This window comes from Pinus tabuliformis, chromosome X (assembly GCF_031772625.1).
Source record: "Pinus tabuliformis cultivar Carrire ecotype Pingquan chromosome X, CPIR1, whole genome shotgun sequence".
NCBI classification, from domain to species: domain Eukaryota; kingdom Viridiplantae; phylum Streptophyta; class Pinopsida; order Pinales; family Pinaceae; genus Pinus; species Pinus tabuliformis.
Genome location: NC_142308.1, coordinates 712673218 through 712685656, shown reverse-complemented (window position 1 = coordinate 712685656; position 12439 = coordinate 712673218).

Genomic DNA, 12439 nt, shown 5'->3' with positions numbered 1-12439 from the left:
TCAGTGAAGGAGTCGCCAGTGAATGATTTCAGCCTTGTCAGTGTTTGATCGTTGTCCACTATCAACAATCAGATCTGAACTTGATACATGTACTGGGGTAAAATGCAATCGAAGTGCTGTATTCACAAGCTCACAGAGATTGACTGAAGCAACGTTTATCTACTTCCGCTAATGCAAAGCAAAAGCGTTTCGAAGGCTACCTGGCATAACTTCAGGCTCCGTCTAAGACTTATGAAACAAACACATCAATCCACAAACAAGTTTGTTCTCCCCAGTATGGTCGCCAGTATGTTAGCGCTTGAAATTTCACCTCAGGCTGAGAAAGGTAAACCTCAAGGCTACATCAAACCATTTAGCCTCGTAGCTAGCCCTACAGGGCAGGAGAAGGCTCTCTCGGGTCAATCTCGACAGATCTTCAATGGGATGAGATGACCAACAAGGTAACACTGATATTAGGCTAGTAAACTGATTAAAAAGGTTGATTTGGGGTTTTTTGGGTTTTTTGGTGGCAAATTGAGGATAGGGCAATTTTGGGTGCGGGGATTGGACACAGTTTCTGCAGGGGGTTCCTTGGGGCGAGGTAGGAGACAATGTTGATGCCTTTAACTGAAGTGGATGGTCAGGAAAGAAAGATGAAGAGCTAAAGAGAGCAAACAATAACTTTGAATTCTCTTTAGACAGTATAAAACATTGAAATTAAACAAACTTAAAAGCAGAGCATGGCATGCATGAATTCTTACTTTAACACTTCATTTGTTTAATGTGCAGAAGTAAAAGAAAGGAAATGAATCACATAAAAAGCTTACAAGTACATTGAGAAACACACCATCAACACATGAGTCCACAAGAATCCCAAAGAGGACTGCAAAACCCTGGTCTTCCTTAGCCAAAAATTGCAGAGATACAGTGAATAATACAATGATAGCTTCTCCCTCAAGAGTCCAACCTTCCAACCCCTCAAAATGACTAAGAAAATACATAATATAGGCAAGCTAACACCTTTCCTTGCCTCTAGGGGTCGAGCTCATCCTTCTAGGAGCTGTATCAACCAATTCTAAACTGAGCACTAAAATCTAGGCAGTCAAAACAACTTGCGTCTATAAGCTAGGAAACCAATTCATTCATTTAATTTTCACCTTTTTCATGAATGAATCTTCTAGAAGAGGCACATAAGAGTAAAAGTGTCATAAAAGCACAATAATTACATCAAAGAGCCTAATAATATACCCCAAAAAGTCAAACAGGGTCAAACTGCGTCTTTCTGAGCTGTACACTGAAAATTGGAGAAGTTTGCCTGACGGGTCGCGCGCCTTTGGGACCATATGTGGGGCACTTCCCGGTGTCCAAATTGAGCAAGAGTAGGCTTGTTGGAAAGGTCTGTGAGTCTACTTTCCAACCCAACTAGAAGTTTTGAATTTGGTGGTGATTTGCCCCTCCAAAATTGCAATCTCCCAAGACTGCTTTCTGTAACTCAAAAATGTGGCAGAAAGTCAATTTTTGCTTGTTTTTTGACTTTCTGGAGGCCCAAAACTTCATAAAATCTCAAGTCCATTGATGAGAATATGTAACTTCTCATGAAAAATCTGGAAATGCTGAGTTTTTGCAAAATGGAGTTGTCGGGATGAAGGGTCGTGCGGGGGCTGAGACCCGTTAATGGAGAAAACCTGTAAATGGCACAAAAAATTCACAAATGACAAAATTTTCTCCAAATTTCTTGAAATTTGGGCTGGGAGTCCCCAATAAAGTACCATGCTCAGTCAAAGAGGATTTGGCCAAAATTTGGAGTGGATCAGGCCTTTTCCGTCGTTTTAGTGCCTTGGCCAACCTCCTTGGATCTAGCGATTGTAATTTTGACATTTCTCTAAAACCATGACACCCGTGAAAAAAGTGAAAGAGGTTTTTCTCCTTTGGAATGTTATGGACAAAAACCTCTCTCAGTTTTCCAAAATGCATCTTTTATTGCTCTGGAACATCATTTGAGTGCGACTTGTCCCGATGTGTGAAACAAGGAATTTTGTCGAAATGGAGCGAAATGAAGGGGATAGGGGGCTTATAAATTCTTGGGGAAATTTTTGGGGGTGGGGAGGGATGTTAGGAAGCAGGGGAAAGTGGAATCTCAGAGATTGAGCGAGGGGAAGGGGTCCAAAAGGGAAAAGCATAGGCCAAACCTAGAAAATTGCCAGGTTGTAGCTAGAAACTAGGGTTTGTGCAAAAATGAGGAATTTGGCGGATCTAGGGGATGGGAAGTGTTTGATAAGGTACTTTAAGCATAGGGGAAGTTGTATGAACATTAGGATACAAGTTTTGCCGATGATTTGACCGCCCAAGAGAAATTGCTTTCAAAACCCTAGGAGAGGGAAATGACCTTACCTAGGTGCAACTGAAGCATGAACAAGATGTAAAATGACTCATTAGACACTGACATGATAATTACAACCCTATGAATGGTGATAGACTCAGCTGAATGATGACATGGACTGCCATTTGGACAACTTTGAAAAGAGTGAAAACAAACCTTAGACCTAATGCCTAGTGACCAAATTTTGCTTGAAAACTCTTTGAAATGACAAAATTTGACATTGACACTTCAAAATCACTTTGTAAGAGCATATTTGATCACTGGAGGAAGGCTGGAAAGACTGACACTAACACAAGTAACGAAGAATCACACTACGCCTAATTTTCCTTATATTCTTCGATACCATGGAGTTTGGCCCTTTGCTTGAGCCCTTCTTGACTTTGCCCTTTCTTGCTAGAGAAACAATTTTGTCATCCTCATGTTTATGGGTCCTATTGATGCTACCATTGACAAGACTCAACCTAATCTCCTCCCGAGTGACATCGCTCCACAAATGAACCAAATTAGGTAAGTTTTGTCCTTCCTTAATTACTTGGAAAAAAGCATCTCAGTTCTTTGTGAGCTTGTTTAAGGCAGTTCTCATGAGTTCGTTATCACTTATATTTTCTCCGATAGCTACTAAATTTTCCTTGACAAGTCTGATCTTAATGAGGTAACTGGATATGACTTCTCCTTTGTTCATCTTGGTGTTTCTTATCTTCTCTCTGAGGATCAACTTCCTGTTTACAACAACATTATGGAACAACTTTAGGATGTATGAAATTTTGCAATATGGGGAATGATTTGATCTTTAACCTTGTCCTAGATAATATTCCTAGCTTTGATATCCTCCTTTTGGTAAACTGCTAACTACGTCAGATATGTTGGTATGGCTACAACTACCATAGCATAATCCTTCTAGCCATGCTCCTCTAGTAATAATAAGGTTCTAGATTTCCATAGACCTAAGTTCAACGCACCATCAAATCTGTCTTGATATCTCAATCCAAATGAAGCCACATTTGAAACCCTTGAACAATAAATATGAAGAGAAAATATATATGATAAGTCCTTGGGTTATCCTTCAAAACCCTCATTCTCAGATCACCAATAACCTCAATGCTTGATTGCCCTAATACCATGTGAAATTTTGGCTACCCAAAATGTGTTATTAACCAATTAATTATTTCCTGTCACTTATTTACAACAAATTAATTGATTTATTGGAAGTAATGAATAACAACATAAATAACAACAATCAAAAGCTATAAATGTAGGAAAATATGTGAGAAACCAATCACATAATTCACACCATTATTTTTGGAAAAATCATCCGTGGAAAAACCATAACATGGGGAAAGCTAGTTTTTAAATTTGAGGGCTTTTATTATTATCTTAAAAAAGAAGTATTATTGATAAATACAACTGCTTGCGTCTCACCACCAAAGCTATGAAAAAATATTTCTTTAATTCTCCTAATCTAGAAAACCCCACGACTTCCCTTTTTTGCAATTCACACTACCTCCAGCAACACACACTCTCCTATGGAAATTTGCACTAGATCTTTCTGGTCAACTCACACTGGCACTGGAAAACTCGATATAACCTCTCAAAGACTCACACTATCTTCTGAAAAATAATATCGTCCTCCTACTATGAATACACTGAATAATTTGATCTCCTCATGAAGCTCAAGGCCTCGCTGGAAAAAACTCGGCCTCCTATACAAAATACTAATAGAAAGAATATCTAGAAAATATTTCCCCAATCACTGCTGCTGAAACCCTCTGGTGTCTTCTAAAAATCACCCACTCGAATATCTGTATGATCTCCAAGGCTTCCCATCCAGATGCTTTATAATATCTCATTCATGAATGAATGGCCACGATTAGAAGTTCAATTGATCTAATCGATGGCCAAGATCATCTTAAAACTTTCTACAAGTTTCTTGAGGAAAAATGACCTTATCCCAATTAATGTCAATTAATTATTCACTTTTCCTAAATTAGACTTAGGGAATAATTAAAAAAAACTAATTTATTTAATCAAGATATTTTTCCTAGATGAAACTTAGGAAAAAATACATGGGCTTGGAGATAATTAACTCCTCTTTGTCTCTAGCCTCAATGGCATATTTCAAAGTTAGAACACATGTTCAAGCCAAAATAGCTAACACTCCCTCTTATCAAGGAAGGTGTTGTCCACTATACCTAACTTGGACCCTAAAGAAAACAAAATTTGATTTACATAAGGCCTTCATCAAAATATCTGCAACCTACTGATCTATGGGAACATAATGTAGTTGAACTGATCCAGATTGTACATAATCTCTAATGAAATGATATCTGATGTCAATGTGCTTCGAGCTGTCATGGAACACTGAATTCTCAGATAACTTGATTCAACTTTGATTATCACAATAGACATTGGTTGTCTCCATGCTATGACCAAACAATGGCACTAGCTAATTCCAAATCCATATAGCCTCACATGTAGCCATGCTTGCTACCATGTATTCTATTTCTAGCAAAATTAACACAACCAGTTCTGCTTCTTACTGTACCAAGAGATAATTCGTGATCCAATGCTAAAGAAATACCCTAAGGTGCTTTTCCAATTCACTACACTACCTGCCCAGTTTGCAGTTGTATATCCCATCATATTGACACCATCACCTATAATATATGTCAACCAATACCTGACTATACCTCGTATATATCTCAACACATGCTTCACTGTTGCCCAATGCACCCTCTTTGGTTCCACCGTGAAATAACTAAGAGTGTTGATCACAAAGAAAATGTCTAGCCTTGTGTTGATTGCGGCACATGTGAGAGCCAATAAGTTGTTCATACATGGTGGGGTCCATTTCTTCCTGCTTAGATGCATCAATTTTCTTCCAATTGGTAATCATGGGTGTAGACATCGATCCACAGTCTAACATCCTAAATTTATTCAATATTTCCATAACATATCTTCCTTGACCAAGTAAGATCTACCCATATGTCTTCCATACCTCTAGACATAGAAAATAATGCATCAAACCCAAATCCTTCATCTCGGACTCAACTACCAAGTCCCTCTTGCAATCTTTTATGAGCCCTAGTGACCCATTCAGAAACATATCATCCACATATAACATGAGAATGAGAGGCTCACCTCCTACCATCAAATATTATAGGTTCAAGTCTACCTCACTCTTCACGAAGCCCATCTGTTGTAAATAAATGTCAAAACAACCATATCATGCTCTGACGCATACATCCATCTCAAATCCCATGGATGTCCCTCCCATGCATCTCAAATACCTATAGTTGTTTGATGCACAACTCCTCTTCTATCACTCCATTTAGAAAAGACGTTTTAACATCCATCTAATGGATTTTCCATCCCATCTGTGCTACATGTAATATCATGGCCCTAGTGGAAGTATATATCGCCACTAGAGTGAAAGTCTCCTCATAATTTATTCCCTCCTTCCGAGTGAATCCCTTGGCCATGAATCTTGCCTTGAATTTTTATACACTACCATATGCAACATGTTTTATCTTATAGATCCAAATGGGACCAACCACTACCTTATCTAATGGTCTAGGAACCACCTTCCAAACATCGTTCTACATGATGGGGTTGTACTCCTCCAACGTTTCATATGGCCACACCTAGTGCTATGAAATCTCGTAATAATTGGAAGGCTCAACGTCAATGAGCTCACTCATAAATGCCTTGTACCCTAAATATCTCTATGGCAGTATCCTATCCTTGGTGTTCGATCTGGGAGCTCCCACAAACTCCTGCACATCTATTAATGTATAAATCACCTCCCTATTTCTTCTCCCTCTAGTGGTCGGTGGAGCTTCATGCTCCTCATCTTGTTGTTGTTTCTCCACCTATTATAAACTTTCCTATGCACCTGCACTAGTCACTATACTCGTACTAGCACCCTAAGCCTGAGATCCTTGTTCATCAGTTAGAGCTTTTGTCGGTTGACTCTGATCAACTACTGAAAACTTGCGAGATCTCCTGAAGGCTTTCTCCTCCTAGAATTTTACGTCTTGTCTAGCAATAATCTTCCTTCTACCTCGAATATATATCGTATATGACTTGGATGTTTTGTTGTAACCAAAAAAATATCCCTTCTCTGTAGTTGGATCTAGCTTGGTGTGCTTCTCATATGGAATGTGACAATAAGAAATACTACCAAAAATACTAAAGTGTCCGAAATCTGGATTCCTCCTTGTAAATTCCTCCTCGAGTGTCATTTTTCCCAACACCTTGTGCGAGAACCTATTTTGAATGTACACTATTGTGCTACATGTTGGCACCACGAGACATATAAGTATGTCCTGGTCATGTAGAATTACCCTCACTACTCCAACAATTTCACTGTTATTTCTCTTAGCAATCCTATTCTACTATGGGTTATACAAAGTTATTTATTCTCTATGGATGATTTCCTTAGCACAAAAATCCTTGAATTCTTTCTTGATGTGCTTGCCTCCTTTATCTCTTTGAAGAAACTTTTTATTCATGCCTTTCTAAATCCCCACAAGAGCCTTGAACTCTTGGAAGTTGTAAGATTTTTCCTTGACAAAATTCTGATATTTATTTAAATTTTTTGAGTTTTAGTGAAGTATTTATTCAAACAATTAGTCTACACTATGTTATAGGTGTTCATTGTAATTTTGTTGTTGTTGTACAATACATTCACAACTTCATATGTACTAACAAATTTCCCAAAAACACATCTATACTTCTTATGACAACTCAAAAATTATAACATAACTGATCAATAACAATATAACCCACAAACAATCTTATCACATTTAAATTTTAAGGGTAGCACTTGATATTTAGTGGCATCCATTAGCAAAGTGTAAATACTTCATTATTAGTCTATCTTGGGAACTTTCCAACCCTTGGTGAGGTGATACATTGCCCAGAAAATAGACACACACATTCACAATATACCATAGCCTTTGTATCAACACCAAACCACTTCAAATTCATCCCTAAGATAATACGCAAACCCTTTAGTGAAGCTACAACAACAAATAAAGGTGAGGGAATGAACTTCGACCTCCTCAATGTGACTTCCAAAACTCGTGGTCATACACAATAATAGAATATGACCTCTTGAGAATTAGTTTCAAGCCCATATATGAAATATGACTTACATGTGACACTGCTTCACTCCTTACAACACATACACTCAATCCATTAAGTGATACACAACCTAGGAAGAAGAAAAACTTGTCCAACAATGAAATATACTCTCAGCCATGACTGAATATTACAACTGCCCCTCCAAAAAGGTAAATTGAACAACCAACACCTTCAAATGTCCTTCACATTGTGAGCATCCTCTTAAAAAAACAAATTCGACTTTTGTTTTGGCTATGAGAATCAATTTCCAAGGCTCAGGTTTAAGATTGTGTGCTCAGACTTTCATGGAGTTATTCTACCTACTATGATGATATAGAAATTCCAACTAAGCTCCTAAAACAAACTGATAAAATATAGGTACGTCAATATATCTTGTAAATCTTGTTCTTTATTGAAGCACAGTGGTGGAGTCTATGTGATTTCACTCCTTTTATTGGCTAGAGTGTCTAGTTTCAACATTGAAACCAAATATGGTGGCTAGGGTTTCCAAACCAAGAGATTATGCTCAAGAAAACTCTCTAAGAGCTCCTTTCTCCAAAAACTAAAAAATGCCCGAATGAGGAGAGTCTCATTTTTTTCCTTCTTTTATAAACCAAAGATCACCTTATTGCCTCCCTTTTACCAAATTAACTTTATGATATTTTACTTTATAAAGTTAAAGTGACTTTTCACTTGCCTAAGAAATCTCACCCTTTCTCCTTTTTAGACTTTATAATGTTTTTCATAGGCAAATTGAGTCCCCTTTATTAAATTTTTCCCCACTTTATCTTATGGGAACCACATTAGGCTAGCAGACTCCATCTTAAGCTTCCTAAGTGGTCGAGGACATTACGTTCCTCCTACCCAAGATTTCTTGTCCCCAAGCAATTCCAACTCAGGATGTTTGAGCACCTGTTCACCTCCCTAAGTAGCATCCTCCACCGACAAGTCTTTCCACTCTACCAGATACTCCTTCATTTTCTTGTTCCACAACTTCCTTTCCCTTGTCTCTAGGATATTTTCTGGAACCAAGATCAATTCTCATTCCACATCTGATGGTGGGAGTCCTATGGAAATAACATGTTTCCCCAGGGCCCTTTTGAGGCACGAGACATGAAAAACGTTGTGAATTTTACATCCATTAGGAAGATCGAGTTCATAGGCCACTTCTCCTAGTCGTCTCAAAATCTTGAATGACCCATAGAACTAGGATTTCAACTTTTCCGGCCCCTTTGTTTTCAACGATGAATGTTTGTGGGGATGAAGATGGAGGTACACCATATCTCCCACTTAAAAGCTACACTCCACCTTGTGCCTGTCTACATACAATCTATTCATATTCTAAGCCACACGTAGATTATCCTTGAGGACCTTTAAAATGTCTTGGCTCTCTTAAATCCAAACTCTGGCCAACGGTTCTCGACTATCCCCAAATATCTTGTTTGTAAATGTTGGGGCATCACACCCATATAATGCTTTGAAGGAAGTCATGCCAATTAAGATGTGGAAAATGGTATTGTAGCAATGCTCTCTCAGATGCAACCACTTCACCCATGCCTTTTGTTTTTCAAGTTACGTAATTCTTGAGATAGTCATCCAACCACTTGTTGACTATCTCTATATGCCCATAAGTCTATGGGTGGTAGATGGTGCTTGGAGTTAGCTCAGTCCCCATAAGTTTGAAAAGCTCCTGCTAGAATCTACCCATGAAATTGCTATCTCTATCACTGATAATGGTCTTCGGCAATGAAGCAACAAAACTATTACATGGATGATGAATGTTATAATGAGACCCTGCTTATATACGTAAGGAAGTGCCCTTTCATGATTGGGGCATGTCTTATAGACATGCCTTTTCACTTAACTAATGACTATTTAAGATAATCATCATTTTATTATTTATTATTTACATTTATTTTTATTTATATAATTCGTTGGTAACAGTGTCTTGAATCTAGGGTTATATATATATATAGATAATATAAAATAATCTAATTAATTAAATTATGTTAATGTAATTTATAACGTAACTATATATGGCTATCGATAAGTTATATATATATATATATATATAGTCTTCAATGTATGTGGCTATTGTACTGCGGTGTATCGAATAATGCTTATACCTGCATCGAACCACAATTTTAGATTGACGAGCACTTATAACATGTATCAAGCCATAAATTATATGAATCGAGCCCGTATGACACATAGTCTTCAATGTATGTGGCTATTGTACTGCGGTGTATCGAATAATGCTTATACCTGCATCGAACCACAATTTTAGATTGACGAGCACTTATAACATGTATCAAGCCATAAATTATATGAATCGAGCCCGTATGACACGATGCTAGAACCCAGTTGTTGACCTTTTGATCGGGCCACATTGATTGAAGACAAGGGACACACTGTTCTTTTAATGGATGTTAGTCGGCCTTTGTTAGAATGACGACTATCGGAACAATGGGAGTTGAGGGTGGAAGCAGGATAACAGAATTCCCTGATAGGATTTTGGGGGTGAACGAAGCTATAAATTCGATCTCCTTCATCTGATGCTTTATTCTGTGGGTGTTTGAAGGATACTTTCTCGATAAGAAAACCGCAATAATGCCTAGTGCAAAAAAACATCGAGGGAAGGATCTTCTCCTTTAGAAATAGTGATTATTCCTTCCACATTTTCCTTACCCTCCACCCTCGTAGCTTCAACTTTTATATCCTCGTTACCATATTTCTTCCACAATATAACCGTCGTCTGGCCATCTATCTTCCAGGGCATGTTTTCTTTCTCCCAGGAATCCAAGCGCCATTCAAGCGAATGTGGAATCTCATCTTTGAGCTCCTTCACTAGGATTTCATTCGATTTCGTATCGATTTCAGATTCTGAAGTAAACTTGTGTCTTGAAACCCATGGTGTTCCTTCCATTATTTATTACCTACAACGGTTTTGAAACGCATTCGCGAGGGCCGAATGACTGCATCGGTTTTGAAACATAGACTCGAGGGATGAATGGAAAAACTTGTTGTGCTTTAAGGCTCTAAAAGCCTCTAGTGCCACAGAAGAAAAACTACTCTATGGGCCACACATAACACAGAAATTGCTAACACAAATTTCTCTGGTTCAACCTCCTCAATAAGGCACTCATTCTCTACATTAATTTCATCTATCCACTCTTTCATAAATGGGTAACACTTGGATCCATAAAATTCTATGATAAAATATGGAGTAAATGGAAATTCCTAATGTACATTCCCATTTGGATTTATAACAACTACCTCGGGCATAGTCAAAACTTGGCAGTAGAAAAACAATTTCTTTATAGTCCTCTCTCTGAATGGAAAAACCAGCCATGGCATCCTAGAAATAACCTTTTGAAAGAGATTATACCAAAGACCACTTATGAATTTGGTTGAAAAAACTAAAGCGTTCCATTGTTTAGAGACGCAACTAAATCTGAGAAAGTGTTCAAGTGACAACCACGACAATATCTTGGCAATGATAGGATTGCAAGTTTTCTCCAACTCCTTCCTCTAGTCATCAAACTCATAAGCATTTGCAAGCTGGTTGGAATCCAACCATTGTATAGTCTATTCATGGAATCCTTAATCTTCTTCTTATCAGATTCATCTAACTTTGTTGCAATCTTATCATCTTGAATGGTGTTCCTTATGTTGTAAGCATAGTTCTCGAAGGAGTTATTGGCCTCTACCTTGTTCTTGTGTTCTTTACATTCAGCCTTATATGTCTCAGAATCACGAACTATCTTCTCAATTTCTTCCTTACTCAATATTCCCTTATCATTGTTGTGATTTTATTTTTTTGACCAATGGTTTTGTCCTCAACAGAGACATATAGAATATTGTTGGCATCAATATCAAAGCACACAGTGATCTGGGGAACTCCTTTGGGAATAGGGGGTTTACCAGAAAGATCAAATTTACCCAACAATTTATTGTCCCTGGTTCGAGTTCGCTCACCCTCATAAACTTGAATCAACACACCAGGTTGGTTATCTGAGTAATTTGAAAATACTTGCTCCTTCTGGGTGGGGATGGTAGTGTTCCTCGAGATGAGAACAATCATAATCCCACCTGTAGTTTAAATCCATAATTAAAGAGGAGTAACATCCAGAAGAAACAGGTCTTTCACTTCCTCATTGCCCTCACCACTCAAAATAACAACGTGCATTGCAACTCCATTTCTTGCTTGTTTATCATCATCAGTCTGTGAAAGACTCTCAAGTGACACCTTAACGAAATATTTCCCTCCACTACGTTCACTACCTTCCTCCAATGAGGAATCTGGAATTCCTTTCTTTTCTTCTAACATAATGTTCTTGCAAGCCACATTTTCATGATGCTTCTCTGCATTACATTGACCAATTTCAACCCTCATCAAATTTGATATTTGTTCTAGTTGTCCAATATTTTTTTGGTTAACTGTTTCAATAACAACATGACCCCCAATCTTACTGTTAAGTTTGTACTCTGCAATGGATCTGACATGTCTTGGATTTTGTCTAGCATATAAACCTCTATCGAAGTGTCTGCAACATGTTCTTTAACAATTTATCCTAAGCCTGGGATGTCATATTTATCATTTCCATTTGTCTCATCATCTTGATCTATATCAATTTCATCATAATCATCATCTTGATCTAGATCATCCTCATCCTCATCAAGATTACCTTCATCTAGATCATCATCTTGATTATTTTTTGCAACATCTTCATCTTCAAAATTATCATCATTTTGATCAAAATCTTCTTTTTTTCCTTCACCTTGTTTCGTTTCTTCACTGTCGCTATCATATCCTTATTATCGATTTCCTTTAGACGTGTTGTAACTTCTGCACATGATTTTTCTAATTGCTCAAGATTTTCTTGAATTTTACTTAATTTCTCAATGAATTCAGGACGTAAACATAATGGCATGTTGTGCGACGGATAACGTTCA